This window comes from Erithacus rubecula, assembly GCF_903797595.1.
Source record: "Erithacus rubecula genome assembly, contig: scaffold_971_arrow_ctg1, whole genome shotgun sequence".
NCBI classification, from domain to species: domain Eukaryota; kingdom Metazoa; phylum Chordata; class Aves; order Passeriformes; family Muscicapidae; genus Erithacus; species Erithacus rubecula.
In genome coordinates, this window is record NW_027635360.1 from 1 (window position 1) to 17078 (window position 17078).

Genomic DNA, 17078 nt, shown 5'->3' on the forward strand with positions numbered 1-17078 from the left:
CCTCCCTCTTTCTCCTCCTGCCCCTGCCACTCACCGTGGTGCCGTCCGCGAGCCGGGTGACCGGGAAGACGCCGCCAAAGCCGCCGCTGTCCAGCAGGGAACCCATCCGTACCGCTCCTGCAACGCCTCCTGCGACTCCCCTGCGGGCGACACGGGCTGTCAGCGCTCGGCCCGGGGCCAGACAAGGCCCCGAGCGCCTCCCGAGCGTCCGGGCCGGGCATTCCCACCCGTCCCGGGCCCCGGCGGAGCTCGGCTGAAGGAGCCACAGCGGGGGTGCGGGAGCGGCCACGCCGTGTGGCCCCCCGCAGGACCCGGGAGGAGCCGGGGCCGGGCGGGGCTGAGGCTGGGACTGGGGATGGGACTGGGGATGCGCTGGGCTGGGGCTGGGGATGGGGCTGGGACAAGCGGTTGCCAAGAGAAGTGATGCCCAGCCAACAGCGCCACAGCCAGGACAGCGAGCCGGGCAGAGGCGAGGGACCGGGGGGGATGGGCGGGGCCGGGGACGGCGACGGGGCAGGGGCAGCCCCGCCCGGGGCCGGGGGCGAGCTCGGAACATTGCCCGGAACGGGAAGAGGGGAGAAGGTAAGAGAGGGAGAGGGTCGGGGAAAGCGACTCCGAGGAAGAGAAGGAACAAGAGATCCAGAGGATCTGTAGACTCGCTGCTGCCGCTGCTGCTTCCGCTGCTGCCGCCGCTGCTGCTGCCGCTGCTGCCGCTGCTGCTGCCGCTGCTGCCGCTGCTGCTTCCGCTGCCGCTGCTGCTGCCGCCGCTGCCGCTGCTGCTGCTGCTTCCGCTGCCGCTGCTGCTGCCGCTGCTGCTTCCGCTGCCGCTGCTGCTGCCGCTGCTGCTGCCGCTGCTGCTGCCGCTGCTGCCGCTGTTGCTGTTGCAACTGAACCCCCGGGGCCGTTTCTCCGCGTGTTCGCTTGTCCGCGTGTTCCGTTCCCACGCTCGCCCCACTCGCCCCATGGCCGAGCCCCGCGCGCCCCGGGGGCAGCCCCTGAAACTGTCCAGCACGAGCCGGGGCCGCGCCGGGGCTCCCCGCCGAGCGGGGCCGGGCCGGGGGCCGGGGCACGGCCAGAGGCCACGGCACCACACCGGGAGCCTGAGGCCGAAGGAGAGATTAGTTAACTTGATCCACTGTGAATTGAGAAAGCGAAATGACTTTCATTGGTTTCCGAGCTGTCCAATCACTCAATCAGCTCTCCGATTGGTCCCCGCAGCTCACAGGGGAGGCCCCCAGACGCGGGACAGCCCCTCCCACTCCCCGGCCTCACGTTGCTTCCCTCAGGCGAAATCCACCCCTCCCCCAGCACGCGAAACCCACACAAAGACAAAACAATAAAGAAAAAGATTCTTATCTCCGGGTACTTGAAAGTTCAGCCAGAGCACACACTAACTCAGACAAGACTTCCCTAAATGCATCAACATGTTGAGTATCATTGACAATTCCCGATGCGCTCTCCCGGGGGTCCTGCGGGGGTTCCACCCGGGAGGGGCTCGGACGGGGCTTGGCCCAGACCCCCCCCGGGACCCTCCCCAAAAAACCGCCCGGGACCCCCCCAAAAAACCGACTGGGACCAGGTCAGTGACTGGGGGAGGGTTCCGGCTCTTTTTGGGGGTCCCGGTGTTTCGGGGGGGTTTGGTATTTTTTTTTTGGGGGGGGGTCCCGATATTTGGGGGTGTCCCGATTTTGAGGATTCTCGGTATGGGGGGGGGGGGGGGAGTCCCAGGATTGGGGATCCGATATTTGGGGAGGGTCCCGCTATTTTTGGGGGAAGGAGTCCCGGTATTGGGGGGGTGTCGATATTGGGGGGCGGGTCCCGGTACTTGGGGAATCGCGACTGTTTTGGGGGTCCCGTATTTGGGGGACTCCCAATATTTGGGGGGTCCTGGTATTTTTTGGGGGGGTCCCAGTATTTGGGAGGGGGGGGTCTCTATTTTTTGGGGGGGTTCCCGATATTGAGGGGGTTCGGCATTTGGGGACTCCCAATATTTGGGGGGTCCCGGTGTTTTTTGGGAGGGGTCCCGATATTCCGGGGGGGGCGATATTTGGGGTCCCGGCTCTTTTTGGGGGGTCCTGGAGTTTGGGGGCTTCCAATATTGGGGGGGGGTTCCGATTTGGGGGATCCCAGTAATTTTTTTTTGGGTGAGGTGTTTCGCTTTTTGGGGGTCCCAGTATTGGGGAGGGGGGGCTGATATTTGGGGGGGGTCGCTCCTGTTATTTTTGGGTTCTGTTTTTTGGGGGTTCCTTCTATTTTTGGGATTCGTTTTTGGGGGGTTCGTTATTTTGGGTGTTTTTAGGGTTTCCCGTATTTCGGGGGGGTTCTCGCTATTTTGGGGGTGTTCTCTGTATTTTTGGGGTTCCCAGGGTTTATTTTGGTGTCCCTGTGCTGCTTTTGGGGTTTCCTGTATTTTTTGGGGTTCTCTATATTTTCGGGTTCCCTGTGCTGCTTTTTGGGTTCCCGGTGCAGTTTTGGGGGTCCCTGTGCTGATTTTTGGGGTCCCTGTGCTGATTTTGGGGTCTCTGTTTTTGGGGTCCCCCCGCTGATTTTTGGGGTTCTCTCTGTTTTTGGGGTCCCTGTGTTTATTTTGGGGTCCCCCGTGCTGATTTTTGGGATGTCTGTTTTTGGGGTTCTCTCTATTTTTGGGGTCTCTCTGTATTTGGGGGTCTCTGTATTTTTGGGAGTCTCAGTGTCTGATTTTAGGGTCTCTGTTTTGGGGTCCCGTGCTGATTTTGGGGTTCTGGTGTTTATTTTGGGGTCTCATTTTTGGGGTCTCATTTTTGGGGTCTCTTTTTTGGGGTCCCAGTGTTTATTTTGGGGTCTCTATTTTTGGGGTCTGTTTTTGGGGTCTCTGTTTTTGGGGTTCTCTTTGTTTTTGGGTCCCTGTGTTTATTTCGGGGTCTCTATTTTTGGGGTGTCTCTGTTTGGGGGTTCTCTGTATTTTTGGGATCTCTCTGTTTGGGTTCCCCGTGTTTATTTTGGGGTCTCCCCAGGCCAGGGGGCGGGGCCGGCAGCGCCGGTGCCCGTGAGCCGGAATGGGCTGGGCAGCGGCCATGGGAGGGACTGGGGGAACTGGAAATGGGAACTGGGGAGACTGGGATGGACTGGAGGGACTGGAATGGGAAATGAGGGAATTGGGAGGGACTGGGGAACTGAGGGGACTGGGAGGGACTGGGGGGGACTGGGAATGGAAATGGGAGGCACTGGATTTTGGGGTCCCCCATTGGTGTCCCCCACCTGCCCAGTTTTGGAATGGGGGTCTGGGGTCTCTGGAATTGGGTCTGGGGGCTCTGTTTGTAGTTGAGTCTGGGGTCTCTGGAATTTGGTCTGGGGACTCTGTTTGGAATTTGGTCTGGGGTCCTCTGGAATTGGGTCTTGGGGGTATCTGGAATCGGGTCTGGGGTCTCTGGTGTCAGTTTTGGCTCCCCAGGGCTGGCGCTGGAATTGGGTCTGGGGGCTTTGGCCGGAGCCGCCCGGATGCGGCTGTGGGGGCAGGAGCAGTGCCCAGGGTGAGTGTGAGACCCCAGACCCAAAATCCCCCTGAGACCCCAGACCCAATTGGGGACCCCAAAATCCCCCTGAGACCCCAAACCAATTGGGGATCCCAAATCCCCTCCAAATCCTCACCCCCCCACCAATTTTGGGTCCTCCCCTCCCAGTTTGGGGTCTTCCCCTCCCCAGTTTCGGGTCCCCGCCCAATTTGGGGTCTGTCTCCCCAATTTAGGGTCTCCCCCTCCCCAATTTTGGGGTCTCTCCACCCCCAATTTGGTCTCCCCTCCCCAATCGTTTCCCCCTCCCCAATTTGTGTCTTCCCCCCAATCTGTCTCCCTCCCCCAATTTAGGGTCTCCTTCCCAATCTGTCCCCCAATCTGTCTCCCTCTCCCCATTTTCAGGATCCCCCTCCCCAGTTTTGTCTCCCCCTCCCCCGTTTGTCCCCCCGGCTCCCCCCTGCTGTCCGCAGCCGCTGCCGAGCGTTTGGTGCCGCGCTGAGCCGGGCCAGGGGGGCGGCGCTGAAACTGGGACAGCTGCTGAGCATGGCAGGGGGACCCAAAACAACCCCAAAATCACCCCAAAATAAACCCAAAAATATCCCAAAATAACCCAAAAACCATCCCAAAAATATCACAGAAATATCCCATAAACGTCACAAAAATATCACACAAATATCACAGAAATATCATACAAATACCACAGAAATATCCCAAACTGGGACAGCTGCTGAGCATGGCAGGTGGGACCCAAAAAACACCCTAAAAACATCCCAAAATAACCCAAAAACCTTCCCCAAATCACCTCAAAAATATCCCATAAACACCCAAAAAATATCCCAGAAATATCACAGAAATATCAAAAAATATGAATGAATATTATATCCATGAATTGGTGGTTGCAATCTGCCCCTGCAGGAATTACTGTGTACCAATCAGAGCTGATTTCAGGAGAGCTGGGTTTCTTAGTTTCTTCCTTATCTTGGGAGTTGTGCCAAATGTCTTTTTGGCCCCTCAACTCTGCATTCTTTTTGTCCACTCTCAGTGGGCATCCTCTCCCTGAGCTTTGTTAACCTTCCCCTGGATCTGAGCTTCTGCTCCTTGAAGCATGTCAAGGCCTGAACATTAACAAGGCAGTTCTACCAACAAGGAATTTGTTTTTCTGTCCCATGGGCATCACTTGGTGCTTGTTTCTTAATTGCTGTCTATTTGATGGATTAAATCTCCTTTCCAGTTGATTTGGCTTGAAAATATTCAAAGATTAAATGTATCAATACCAAGAGCATCCTTAAGAATTCTTCTCCATGTTCTACATCTTACATCACATATAACTAATGAAAATTAAATTACAGTTTATGAGCAGCGAAGCAGAAATTCCATCCAGAACAGCTGCCAACAGATGGATGGCTCTGGCTATGGAACAGGAGCTAATAATGCACCTGTGGCTGACTCAGGCCCTGCAGAACAGGGAGCAGCAGAGGAGGGAACTGCACGTTCACAGTATGTATGGCTCATGCCCTGCCAAGCACAGAATTTTGTGCCTTCTTTTCTGTGTGTGACTCAGCCATACAAGTATCCCTGCTTACTCTACTTAATTCCCTCCTTCTCCCACGTTGCATGATGATCAAATGATGCCATTTGCATTTGGGGAGAAAAAGGCAGCCCAAGGCAGATGTACAGCTTTGCACACAACCTTAGAGACGAGTGTGGGGGGAGTATGGCAAAAAATGGGCATTGCTTAACTTCAAATCCCAGAGCTGAGTGACTGACTACACCTTTCCTCTAGTGAAACCAGGACAGTCTTTTCCTCTGGGCAGGAAAATCCCAAAACCTCATTAACAGCAGCAAACAGGGCTAAAGACAGCAGGATTTTTCAAAGGAAATTTGTCATGCCTACTCAGTGCAGTTGTGTCATTATGTGAGATTTTATGTATCAGTAATCATTGAAGTGTGGTGATATTAACAGCTGCATGTTCTTTCTACTTCTCTTCCCTCTAGTGCACAGCAAGGAGTTATTATTAGGTGTCCAATTTGCATGGATTTTTACTCAGAGGTAAGGATCCTGTTGTCATTCTTTCTGCATTATGGGAGGAGGAGGATGCCAGAAGGGGGGCTGCACTGATCAGTTGGCTGGTGTGGGATGCTGTGGGCAGCTGGCTGGAAGCACAGCCCCTGCTGTGAAGCTCCTCAAGTCACTTCTTGGTGAAGTGATGCTGGCCTCATTTGCCTGGTGCCAGTGGAGCAGCAAACTCCAATTCTTTCTCCCAACACATGTTGTGGTTTTCTTTCTTCCAGATCATGCAAAGTGGACGACAGCTTGTGGCAACCATGTGTGGCCACCTCTTCTGCAGTGAGTGCCTCCCTGTTGCTCTGGAGACTGTCGGCACGTGCCCAACCTGCAGAATGGAACTGACTCCAGACCTGTATTTTCCCATCTACATATGAGTGTGTCTGCTTCTCAGGACACACTCAGATGGATCTTGGAGCATGGGCGATGTAAAGACTTGTTGCTTGATGTATATAATTGTTGCTGTATATAGTTACATTTTTGCTGAATTCAATTAGAAATAAAGTTTTGATTGATTTAATCTAGTCTGTCTGCTTCTCTGTTCTGGACTCTGCTGACAGACGGAGATGTTGTTGAACAGGTGGAAATAAGGCTCTTGCTTTGAGCAGTCAGAAGGTCGTTCTTTTCATCACATTGTAGTCATTGATTGGGGGGAAATGTGCTAAAGCCATGAGCGTTGCATTTCTTGTGGCCAGCATGTGTTGTACGGGGAAAAAGGAACAGGCCCTGCTTGGGGTGCGAGGGATTCAGTTTCTCAGGGCACACTCTGGTGGATGCTTTGGTGGAAATGTCATGATTTCATTGCTCAGCATGCAAGAGTAACATCCAAAGAAAGCAACTTTCTTTGACAATAAGTAGTACATCAACAAACTGCTGCATCCAGTCTTGTAAGGTTTCATTAGAATTAGGATCTTTTGAAGGCTTTTGAAGGAATGTTTTTTGGATGTATGAAGCTGGTTACTGACTTGGAGCTGGTATCAGTACAACTCTGTTGTAGCTGCAGTTCCTTCAATTCTGGCATTATAATCCTAAGGTAGATAGAAAAGAAATGCAATTGTCCAGAGATATAATAATTGGACACTGGGGAGGAAATAAAATTTCTTGTGTTACATAAAAGTAATAAAGAGGCAAAGACAGATCTCCAGTAAATAATGCAACAGTAAATTCATTGTGCCATGATACAGAGTACTGAAAACTAAACTTTCCTTACTTCCAGCATTGTCTTGAAGCCCACTTTTCTGTCTTTCTCCGTTTCAGTGTTTTTTTCCTTTAGAGTTCTGTAATTTTGTTCACCTTTACGTAGTAGGATCTCAAAGGCCTCTGCAGGGTCTCTGTCTATTGGTTCATAATTATTAGGGAATGATAGGTCAAGTGTTCCCAAAATGATGTTGTAGCTATCAAGAAGGACAGAAAGTACCTTCACAGCTTTTCTAAAAAGTGTTTATGTGGGGAGGCGATACTTATTTCTCAAGGAAGCTGCACAGTTAGATGGAAGTCACAGACGTGTTAGGTTAGAGGACTTCCAAGAGGCCTTCCTCTCCTTTTCCCTGTTGTGGCAATGAGACTGACCTCCATGTAGGTCATTGGGTATTCCTTCTGAGCAAAAGATTTACCTTTCTGAAATTATTGGTCAACCTCCCCAGGTTTTATAACCTTTCAAAGACAATAATTAGCTGCTGCATGATTACTCCAGCCAGCTCTGCCAGGACTCTCAGGTGGGTCCTCTCTACTCTTATGGACTTGTATGAGTTACACAACTGCACCCAAGTATGGGAAAAGAAATTGTGGCTGTGGTAAAATGGGAAATGGCAAACATGGAGGAAACGGGTACATTTCCTCACCTCTGAAAAACATGGGTAAGCCTGAAATGTAATTTTTAAATTATTTGGGTAAAAAAAACAAAACAAAACAAACAAAAAAAAAAAGGATAAAACCCCCATCTAGTAGCTACCTTACTGATCAGATGTTTTAGCCTGATATTCTCCAGATAGCTGGAGTACTTCTGGTACAGGCATGTGGAAAGAAGCAGTGAGGAATAAATGTGCAGAGAGGGGAGGGTGAGCTGAATTAAGCATGGTTATTTGACATGCTCCAGCTGTGGAACTCTCCCTCTAGCAATTTTCCCCTCCCCTGTCATATGTTTGCAGAAAGGTTTTTAATCTGGTATGTCCTGGACTGTGGACCATTTTTGGGTTATCTGTGGCTGTTTGAATTGATAGAGGTAAGAGCTGCTTATGTGGTGTTTGGGATTTTTTGTCTTTTTGTGACAGGCTGATCTCCAATTTGGTTGCATTCAGTCTCTATAAAAAATGCACATTAAAACACAAGCATAAGCTGAAGAAAATAATGTAGGTTATTTTAATAGCTTATATGCAAAGAATCCTACTATTTTGCAAAGAAAAGACAAAAATGGTGGTCTGGGATATCATAACCAACTTCTTGTAGAGCTCTTGGGGTGCAAATAAGTTTGCAAACTCTAAGTTAAGTGATTGCATTTTAGAGCGTGCATATTTCTATTTAGCCAGTGGAATGTCCCACAACAACTGCCAATAAGCTGGGTTTTCAATTAGGGTTTTAAATAGAGGAGGTTTTAAATAAGGACAATGAATTTATGCCTAGTTAAAATAGATGATAGGGAAGGATCATGGGGGATGGAAGCCTCATGTTTTCAAACTTAGGCCAAGAATTTTGAGCCAACTGCTATTCATTACAAATATTCATTTGTTGCTCCTTTCTCAGGGGTGCCAGTGTTGGCAACCAGAAGAATCAAAGTTTTGATTCACTACTGCAAATCCCAGGCACCCTCCTTCAACTGAGGTCTGCAATGGGCAACTTCCTAAAATTACCTTTTATCCAATTTTATTCTGCAACTATGAAAAGGCTGTAGAATTGCTGAACTTCTGGTTATTATTTGGGGTTTGTCCAGCTAACATTACTTTTCAGCTTAAGCTGTAGATTCTCTCATGAATAGGTGCCCATTTTTATACCCATTTTTCAGTGTTACAGTTCCTGAGCTATAAGGCATGTATTTTACTAGAGTTCAATATAAGCTTGGATGATGACATACTGGGCTGATAATAACTATTGATGTGTTTTATTGGCATTGTTCTCTTATACAAAATCGCATCAGATACAGACTATTGAGTTGCCTGAGAGGTCAGTGGTTATAGTAGTTGTGTGTAATTTTGCACACATTAACTAAGTTTGTAGAAAGAGCTAATGTTTGGCACCTATGGAAGTTGTTTTTATTCATCTGGCATACTTCCATTCAAATACCCATTTAATGTGGTCACCAACTATAGAAATAATTAAACAATACTGTAAATGGACATCTTTACTCTGTTGAGATGATTGCTGACACACTGAATAATTTTTATTAAGTAATTTGGAGACAAGCATCTCTTTACTTTGGAAAAAGGAGAAAAAAAGCTCTAGCAAACACACTTCCTTTCAGTTTTCATATTTGCAGTGTTTATATAGGGGGATATAATTAGAATTTCAGGATAAATTGCACAAGGTATTGGAAGAAAATCAAGACTAAAATAGACATACAATTCCTCTTTTTAATTTTTTTTTTATTTGACCATTGCACACAAACATTTGGATATAAATAGACACCTCATCCATGTTGGAGTAACATTTTACATTCAGAGTAGAGTTCTGGATAAGAAAATCCTTTTCAAAGTGATCTGAAGCAAACACGCAATTTGAAACATTTGGTTAGTCTATGAATCTTTACTGCAGTTAGATTACATTCATATGCTCTGTAGTAAATACCAAAAAAGCCCTCTGAGGCAAAACATGTTCCAGCTGATTAATCCTTACCGAGAGAAGTTGCAACTGCGGTTGTTTTTAGTTCTTGATAAGTTTGCATCAGCAGGGTATTGTGCACTATTGGTACACACAATAGCTACTCTTACAAGAATAAACACCACTGGCATGTACACTGCCAACCTGACAGACATAAATCAGCTAATCAATTTGATGGTAGCACTTGCCTTACCTGAAAGAAGTGGGAGCACTCAAGTTCTGAGGAGAACACAGTACTGTTCTGTGCCCACCATCGTTATACAGAATTTGCTACTGCATGTGGAGATTGCTGGAAAATATAATTTTATGTTGTTCCCTGTGAATCCAATCTTGAAGAATGTTGGTGTCTCTCTGATGATCTGTTAACCAAGAAAATATAGGCACACACATGCTCAAAATTGCTAGGAATTAACACTTATCTTCATCTGCAGGGAAGAGTCAGTACAATGCAGAAGACACTAGGATAAAGTTTTGAGCTGGTGTTCTCTAGCTGTACTTTTGAAGTGTAGTGCTTTCTGCCTGGATGATCAAGTCCACTAGATTAATTTCTTATATGAAGCACAGCAGGTTTCTGTAAGTGCTGACTCTCCCAGTTGTGTGTATGCACCTTCCATTTATTGAGAAAGAGCAGAAAATACCTTTATTTGGTAATTTGCTGGTTTGAACCAAGAAAACCAAAGCTGAATTTGACATCCATGAAACCAAATAGGAATAAATTACTCAAAGCAGTAAATGCCAGAAGATGCTAGTTAAATTCTGATCAATACTCCTGACCTTGCTGTGCTGTCACAGGTTTTGAGATGCAGAAGGAATCTATAGAGATTTCTACATGAGATGCTCCTAGGGCACACTGATACAGTATTCCTTGGGGTTGCACACACTGTACAGAGTTGCACTAAAAGTGAGCACACCTAACTTTTCATTCATTAATGAATGATATTATTGATATCCCCTATTGATGTTGGGGAAATTATTCAGAAACTAAATGAATTAAAAGTTCAGGACAACCAGATTTGGCTTCAATGTTGTTTGTTTGAACCCAAAAATTGTAATCTTCTGGGAACCAAGAACCAGAGATTAGCATCTTCAGTGTCATTTACACCACAAACTTGACCCTTCTTTTGGTTTCTTCCTGATTTAACATGCTTAAAGTACATTCATTTTTCTCTAGGTGACCATTGCCTTTCCTTTCAGTGGAAGTAGAAACTGGGTACTATGCAAGCCCAACAGTCTGATTTTCTGAAGGACAGCTGACATTCTTCAACAGCACTTAAAGGAAAAATGACACCTCATTTAACTGGATAGTTTCCCTCTGCCTTTGAGAGCTGATAGTTTGTCATTTTAAAGGTGCAGCTTTTACACTATTCAGATTATTGGAAAATATTTTAGAGCAGCTCAGGAAGAAGGTAGAGCTCTCTATAAATACTTTCTTTTCTACCTTTTAAACTCTAATAGTTCCCCTACTTGATTAAGCATAGTTCTCAGTCATGGTTGGTTGACAAGAGAAGACCAGCTGGTGTCAGCTACCTGGACTTGTGCAAAGCACTTGACGCTGTCCCACATGACATCCTTCTCTCTAACCTGGAGAGAGATGGATTTGATGGATGGACCACTGAATGGTTAAGGAATTGGCTGCATAGTTGCACTCAAAGAGTTGTGTCCAAGTGGAGAGCAGTGACAAGAGGTGTTCCTCAGGGGTTGGTGTTGGGACTGGCAATTTCTAATGTCTTTGTCTGTGACAGGGACAGTGGAGTTTTAGTGCACTCTCTGACAGCTCGCTGAAAATACCAAGCTGAGTGGTGTGGTTGACACGCTGGAGGGAAGGATTATCACTCAGAGGGACCTTGGCAGGTTCAAGAGGAGGGTCCATGCAAACATCATGATATTCAGCAAGGCCAAATACCAGGTCTTGGATCAGGGGAATCCCAAGCACAAATATAGGCTGGGTGAGGAATAGATTGAGAGCAGCCCTGAGGAGAAGGACTTGGGAATGTTGGTGGATGAGAAGCTCAACACAGCTCATCAATGTGAGCCTGCAGCCCTCTGTCCATCCACAGACCTAGTCATTAATTCTGTCACTAAGTCTGTTACCTGTGGATTCTGTAGAGCTCTGCAGGACTGTTTTCAATATATCTTGGAACATTTTGATATAGTCTGAAAAACAATTTTTTTAAACTGTCAATAGATTTGTTGCAGTCTTTTTCAGATTTCCCCTCTCCTTTAATGACATTCATTACAACTCTACCTGAAATTTTCTCATTTCATCTTCTACAGTCTCCTCAGAGAGATGAAGAAATCTTCTAGTCTTGTGCTCCCAGTCTAAGTCAGAACTGTTTTATTTCTCTGTCTTAAGAAAATCACAATTTGGGAGAATTGTGGTTTATTCCAACGGTTCAGGCATGTGTCAGATTGCATTTTAAAGGGAGCACAATACCTATTGTCTCCTCTAGAAAGATATCCCTGAAAAGACATGGAAGTCTTCAAACTGCTATTTTTATTTATTTGTTTTCAATATACAGCTTCAAAATGAATGTAGGATAAAATAAAATTGAATGCTACTGCATTGTTTTAGCAGGATATAAAATAATCAGTAAATATCCACCAAAATCCATAGGCTGAAACTGCTTAATTTCCTTTCATGCTCAGCACTTAAACCCATCTTAAATCTTTTGCATCCTCGTCTCTCACAGTGTATTCTGAAGATGTGAAGTTCATGCACAACTTAGTCTCTCAAATACTACCTAATGAAAACCAGAAACAAAATCTGTAATGCTGAAAGGCATTAAAAAACTCCCAAGCAGCTCTCTGTGCACTAATCACCATACCAGTCACGTGCTTTATTTATCTTTATTTATTTATTTATTACTACACTATCTTTACTACACTACTTCTATGAGATCGTTTGTTTGTTTTGACTTAAAACGTATGAAAATTGTATTGCTATAAACTTCTGCTTTCACAGAGGTTTCACTGAGTCCTGATCTGTCTAACATCTTTGTTACTGAACTGGATGATGTGGCTCGTGTGCCCCCAGCAAGTTTGCTGATGGCCCCAAACTGAGAGGGTGGGAGGCTGGCATGCCTGAGGGTCATGCTGCCATCCAGAGGAATTGGACAGGCTGGAGCAATGGGCTGGCAAGGGCTCTATGCAGTTCAGCAAAGGAAAGGGCAAAGTTCTGCATCTGCAGAGGAACAAGCCCATGCACTGCACACTGACAGCTTTGCAGAAGAGAGCCTGGGGGTCCTGGTGAACACCAGGCTGAACAGGAGGCAGCAGTATGACCAAAGGCAGTACCTGGGCTACATTAGCAGGATTGCTGCCTGCAGGTCAAGGGAGGTGATCCTTCCCCTCTACTCAGCACTGGTAAGGCCATACCTGGATTGCTGGGTCTAGCACTGGGCTCCCAAATACAAGAGAGATACCAAACTACTGGAGAGGAGTCCAGCAAAGAACCACTCAGTGTTTAAAGGCCAAAACCATTTCTCCCAGGAGGAAAAGTGGAGAGAAACAGGACTTTTTAGCCTGAAAGATGAGAAGGCTTGGGGGAATTTCATCAATGTGGAATAATACCTGAAAAGAAGGTGGTGTAGAACAGATGGAGCCAGGTACTTGCCAATAGTGTCCAGTGACAAGACAAGAGGCTGTGGACTCAAACAGGAGATTCCACCTGAACATGAGAAAACATTTTTTCACTGTGAGGGTGACTGAATACTGGCATGGGTCACCCAGAGAGGCTGAGGGGTCTTCATCCTTGGAACTATTCAAAAGCTACCTGGACACAGTCCTGGGCAACAAGCTGCAGTGACTCTGCTTGAGGAGGGAGGTTGAACCAGGAGACCAGCAAAGGTCCCTTTCACTCTCAACTATTCTTTCAGAGTTTGCTTATATATAAATATATATAAGCTTAATATAAAGTTGAATGGAGAAGTTGGGTCAACAATATCAAAACTAAATGAAAACCCTTCCTCAGAGCATCTGCAGTAGGTTTTCCTGGCTACTACTTTCCCTTGGTGTCTCAAAATATACTAAGAATTTCCTGTGCATCAAAACAAGAGTGAAATTAAATAAAGAATTCCATTAGACACAGCCATTTTCCTCTTGAGAATAGCAACTTAAACTCATTTATATAAGCATTCAAGGTCAATTTATCAGCAACCAGTACCACAGGATGCATGTCATTACACAACTATAGCTGAGCTTAGGCAAGCAAACATACAGCACCTGAAATCAAACAAAACTGAGGGAAAACCAGGACCAAGAGTGATTCATTTAATTACATCTAATTTACTCCATCTTTGCTAGAATTTATGTAGAGATTCAGGTTCATTATGAAAAAAAAATAAAACAGCTTAAAGGACCAGGTTAAACTAGTGTTTGATCATTTCTCTCTGGAAAGGCTTTGTCATAATTTATAATTTATATAGGAAGTCTGGGCAGCATACCCATTCTTGCCCTCCCTCCCCCAGTATTGGCAATGAGCCCAAGGCACAGGGAGAAACAAAGTAATGCAAACTGTTTGACAGTCTAAGCTGGTACCTTAGGCAGTTGTGAATCATTTTCTTCTGGTTCTGCATCTCCCCGTGTATTTCTTGCTGTAAGGACCATAATTCATGAGCAGGAACAATTGAATCCATGCTGCACCAGATTGTTTGCTGCTTTTGTCATAAAGACAATTCTGGTAACTTTTCAGGTTGATTTATGGCTCTTTCTTACATATTAAAATTCTTATACAACCCAATTTTCCCCTAGCTTGCAGTTTTGGCTCGTGAAAGAGAAAACTTAGCTGAAGTCCATAATTTTTTCAGGTAATATACAAAACTGCTGGCCTGCTTGATTCAATACAGTTTCTATTAGAATTATGATCAAGAACATGTCTTCATGCAAATCTCTTCTGTTAATGTTACCTTTTTCTTTTGTTGAAATTGTAGCAGAAATTGTGAGGTGTAGCTTCAACTCACATATTTGTGGTTTTTGATTCTTAAAATCTTTTTAATAGCTATCTTCTGCATGACATATGTGACTTTTTTCTCCTTTATATTTCATTTAGTTATGGAGAGTAATCTGGTGATTACATTTTTGTTTTTTGAGGGTTTTTTTCTTTTTTAAGACTCTGTCATCTGCCACTAATGTTGTTGAACAGCAGGCTTTTATGCACTGCTTACCCTTGAAAAAGACAGTGCACTGTTGACTCGTTGCTGAGTGTGTATTTTCTTGCCATACACGTAATTCTTTGGTAAATTCCATTAAGGCTGAATGTCTTGCTTGTACCTCAGTTTTGTTCTCCCCCTTCTGACTGCTAAGTGCATGTGCATGCAGTCCATGGAGACGATAATGATTTAAGTGACAAAGTACCAAGGATGTATAGTGTGGTGCTCCTGTGTTCAAGCATTTGCCTTCCCAAGGAAAGGAGACAGCATCAGGCATTGGCTGCACGGTGCAAAACTGGACATGAAGAGCTGTAGCATGATTTGAAAAACCTGCTGTAAAGCTACAGGAGTTGTATTGGGCTCAGTGTATTACTGGAATAGTAGAATCATACAAAAATTACATGGAAAAAGTGAGAAAAAGTAGACTGACTCCCTAATGATCAGGGTAATGTTAAATTTGGGGGATTATCATTGTGATCCCCTGTGCAAAATATGTTTGGTATCAAAATTGGTAATGTGGAGAGCTAGAAATCTTTTAAAATTATATATGCATTTTTTCATGCATATGAAATTTTACAGGGTTTAAAAGGCAAATTATTGTTTATTTACAGGGAAAGATAACTTCTTTGCACTGTACTGAAATGCAGTAAACTTCAACACAAATACTACTCGTAGTTTTTAAAGAAGGATCAAGAATGTGTGGAAAAAACACACTGGAAAAAAAATTAATTTGGAAGACTTCATGCAGAAAAGCATATGGGAGCTTTTGAACTAGTATCCAAAGCACAGGGTTTATCTGTATAGAAGGTAATTGGATACTACAGTGTCTGACAGGTTGGATGACTTTCTTACTCCTTCAAGAATGTTTACTAAGAGAAAGCTGGAGTACAAGAGTGATTTAGCTGATTGAATTGCTGTATTACCTTGATACCTTATAGTTTTATTATTAGCATGGGAGTCATAGAGATTCTTTTCTGCCATGTGATGAAGAAAATATTTACTTAATAAATTTTACTTTTAAATATGCCACAGAGTTGCATATCCCCAGAGGAAAAGTAGTGACATTGAAAGTTTCATAGGAAATTTGGATTTGGATTCTTTCCTTCTGTTCCATTTAATAAAAGGTATACATGTTACAGTGAAAATGGAGACTGTGATCCTGCTTGCCATTAACTACAAATCAAGTGATTTTTACACAAGTCATGGTGTGATTTAAAGACTTGGGATATTGTGGGCTTTGTGGTCAACTTTCTCAGCCTCAACGAGGGTGAAATACCTAGAAAAGAGGAAGGATGGATTTGTGGTTTAAGTATGAAATTGGAAAACAGGAGATGTGTTCCTGGTTTGATGACAGATTGTTTGATTTGGGGAAAAGTAATTTTCTGTTCCTTAATTTCTGCTTATGCAAATGGGAGTGTTATTGACTGATTCTGCTGAATAGAGGACTTGATTTATTAACATTCATAATGTGCTTTTAGACAAGGAGCAAGTCAATATTAGGAAATGGACTCAAAAGAACTTATTTAATACCTTCCTCAAAGAAAAGTTACTTGGCAGTAGAATACCCTGAAGGCAATATCTTTTATTGGTGTGTATCAAAATTAAGATAAATTTTAAAGTTCTTCCTGTGTTTTCTGTCATATCTACCATATTGCATCATCTACCATATCTACCAATATCTGTCAGCCTAAAATATCTGCCACTTGTATCTTTGTAGTTCTTTAAAAAAAAAAAAATATATTGTCTGTCCAGACGATGCCAGGGAGTATTCCAGAAACTGTTTCTGTTCTGTTGGTTTTCCCCCTCAGGAATGGTTACAGCACAAATATATAACAAAGAGCATATGAAGACCTGGAGTTCATCCAGTAGCAAAAGTTTGGAACACTGAGACTGCTGGGCATAGACTACCCCAGGTGAAGTAAAAGTAAGAAGTGCTGTTAGAGAGGAGCAAGTTCCACATACAAGGAAGGTTCATTCCACTAGACTACACTGTAAATAAGCTTGTCTTCCTTAGAACTGAGTTTCCTGTTGTTTGCACGTGTTTTTAGCTGATGTTCCTTGTATTACTGGTTACTTGTGCGGCTCATGATAGTGGTTCTTGATCCTTTAATGGAGTATACACTGCAAATATACTCTGCATTGTACTACTGTGGATTTTTGAAGCATCACTACTTCCTGAGCAGCGCATCAAACATATTCCTGCAAGTGTAGTTAAACTGCAGTGTGACAGATGTCACTCTGTCACACTTGCCATCCCAGAAGCAGCAGTTGCCCTCATCACCTTTACCCTCCCCACAGCAGAATTAGCAAGACCCTCTCTCAAAGCATTTCTTCACTCTGCCACCTTATCACCAGGATTTGGATTTGTGTGCAGTGAGGTGTGCCTTCATCACTTATGCTGCAGAATACAGAACAGAATGTATACCTGGGACTTAATTTCCTGGGAAATTATAGATAATTCAGGACCTAATGGCCTCGCTAATGGCATGGTCAGCTGCAAGTATTTTCAGCTGCAAGTGTTTTTGACTATTCCTCCGTTCTCAACCCAGTGTATCTCATCAAGTT

The 17078-nt window shown here is 44.7% G+C and overlaps 1 long non-coding RNA gene across 1 annotated transcript; it reads left to right on the forward strand.

Annotated features, from left to right (window-relative positions):
- Positions 1 to 4933: 4933 nt before the first annotated feature.
- Positions 4934 to 6076, forward strand: LOC306816908. The gene is made up of 3 exons (XR_013777810.1): positions 4934 to 4988; positions 5487 to 5541; positions 5784 to 6076. It is a non-coding gene; the product is annotated as an uncharacterized lncRNA (long non-coding RNA).
- The last annotated feature ends 11002 nt before the right edge of the window (positions 6077 to 17078 follow it).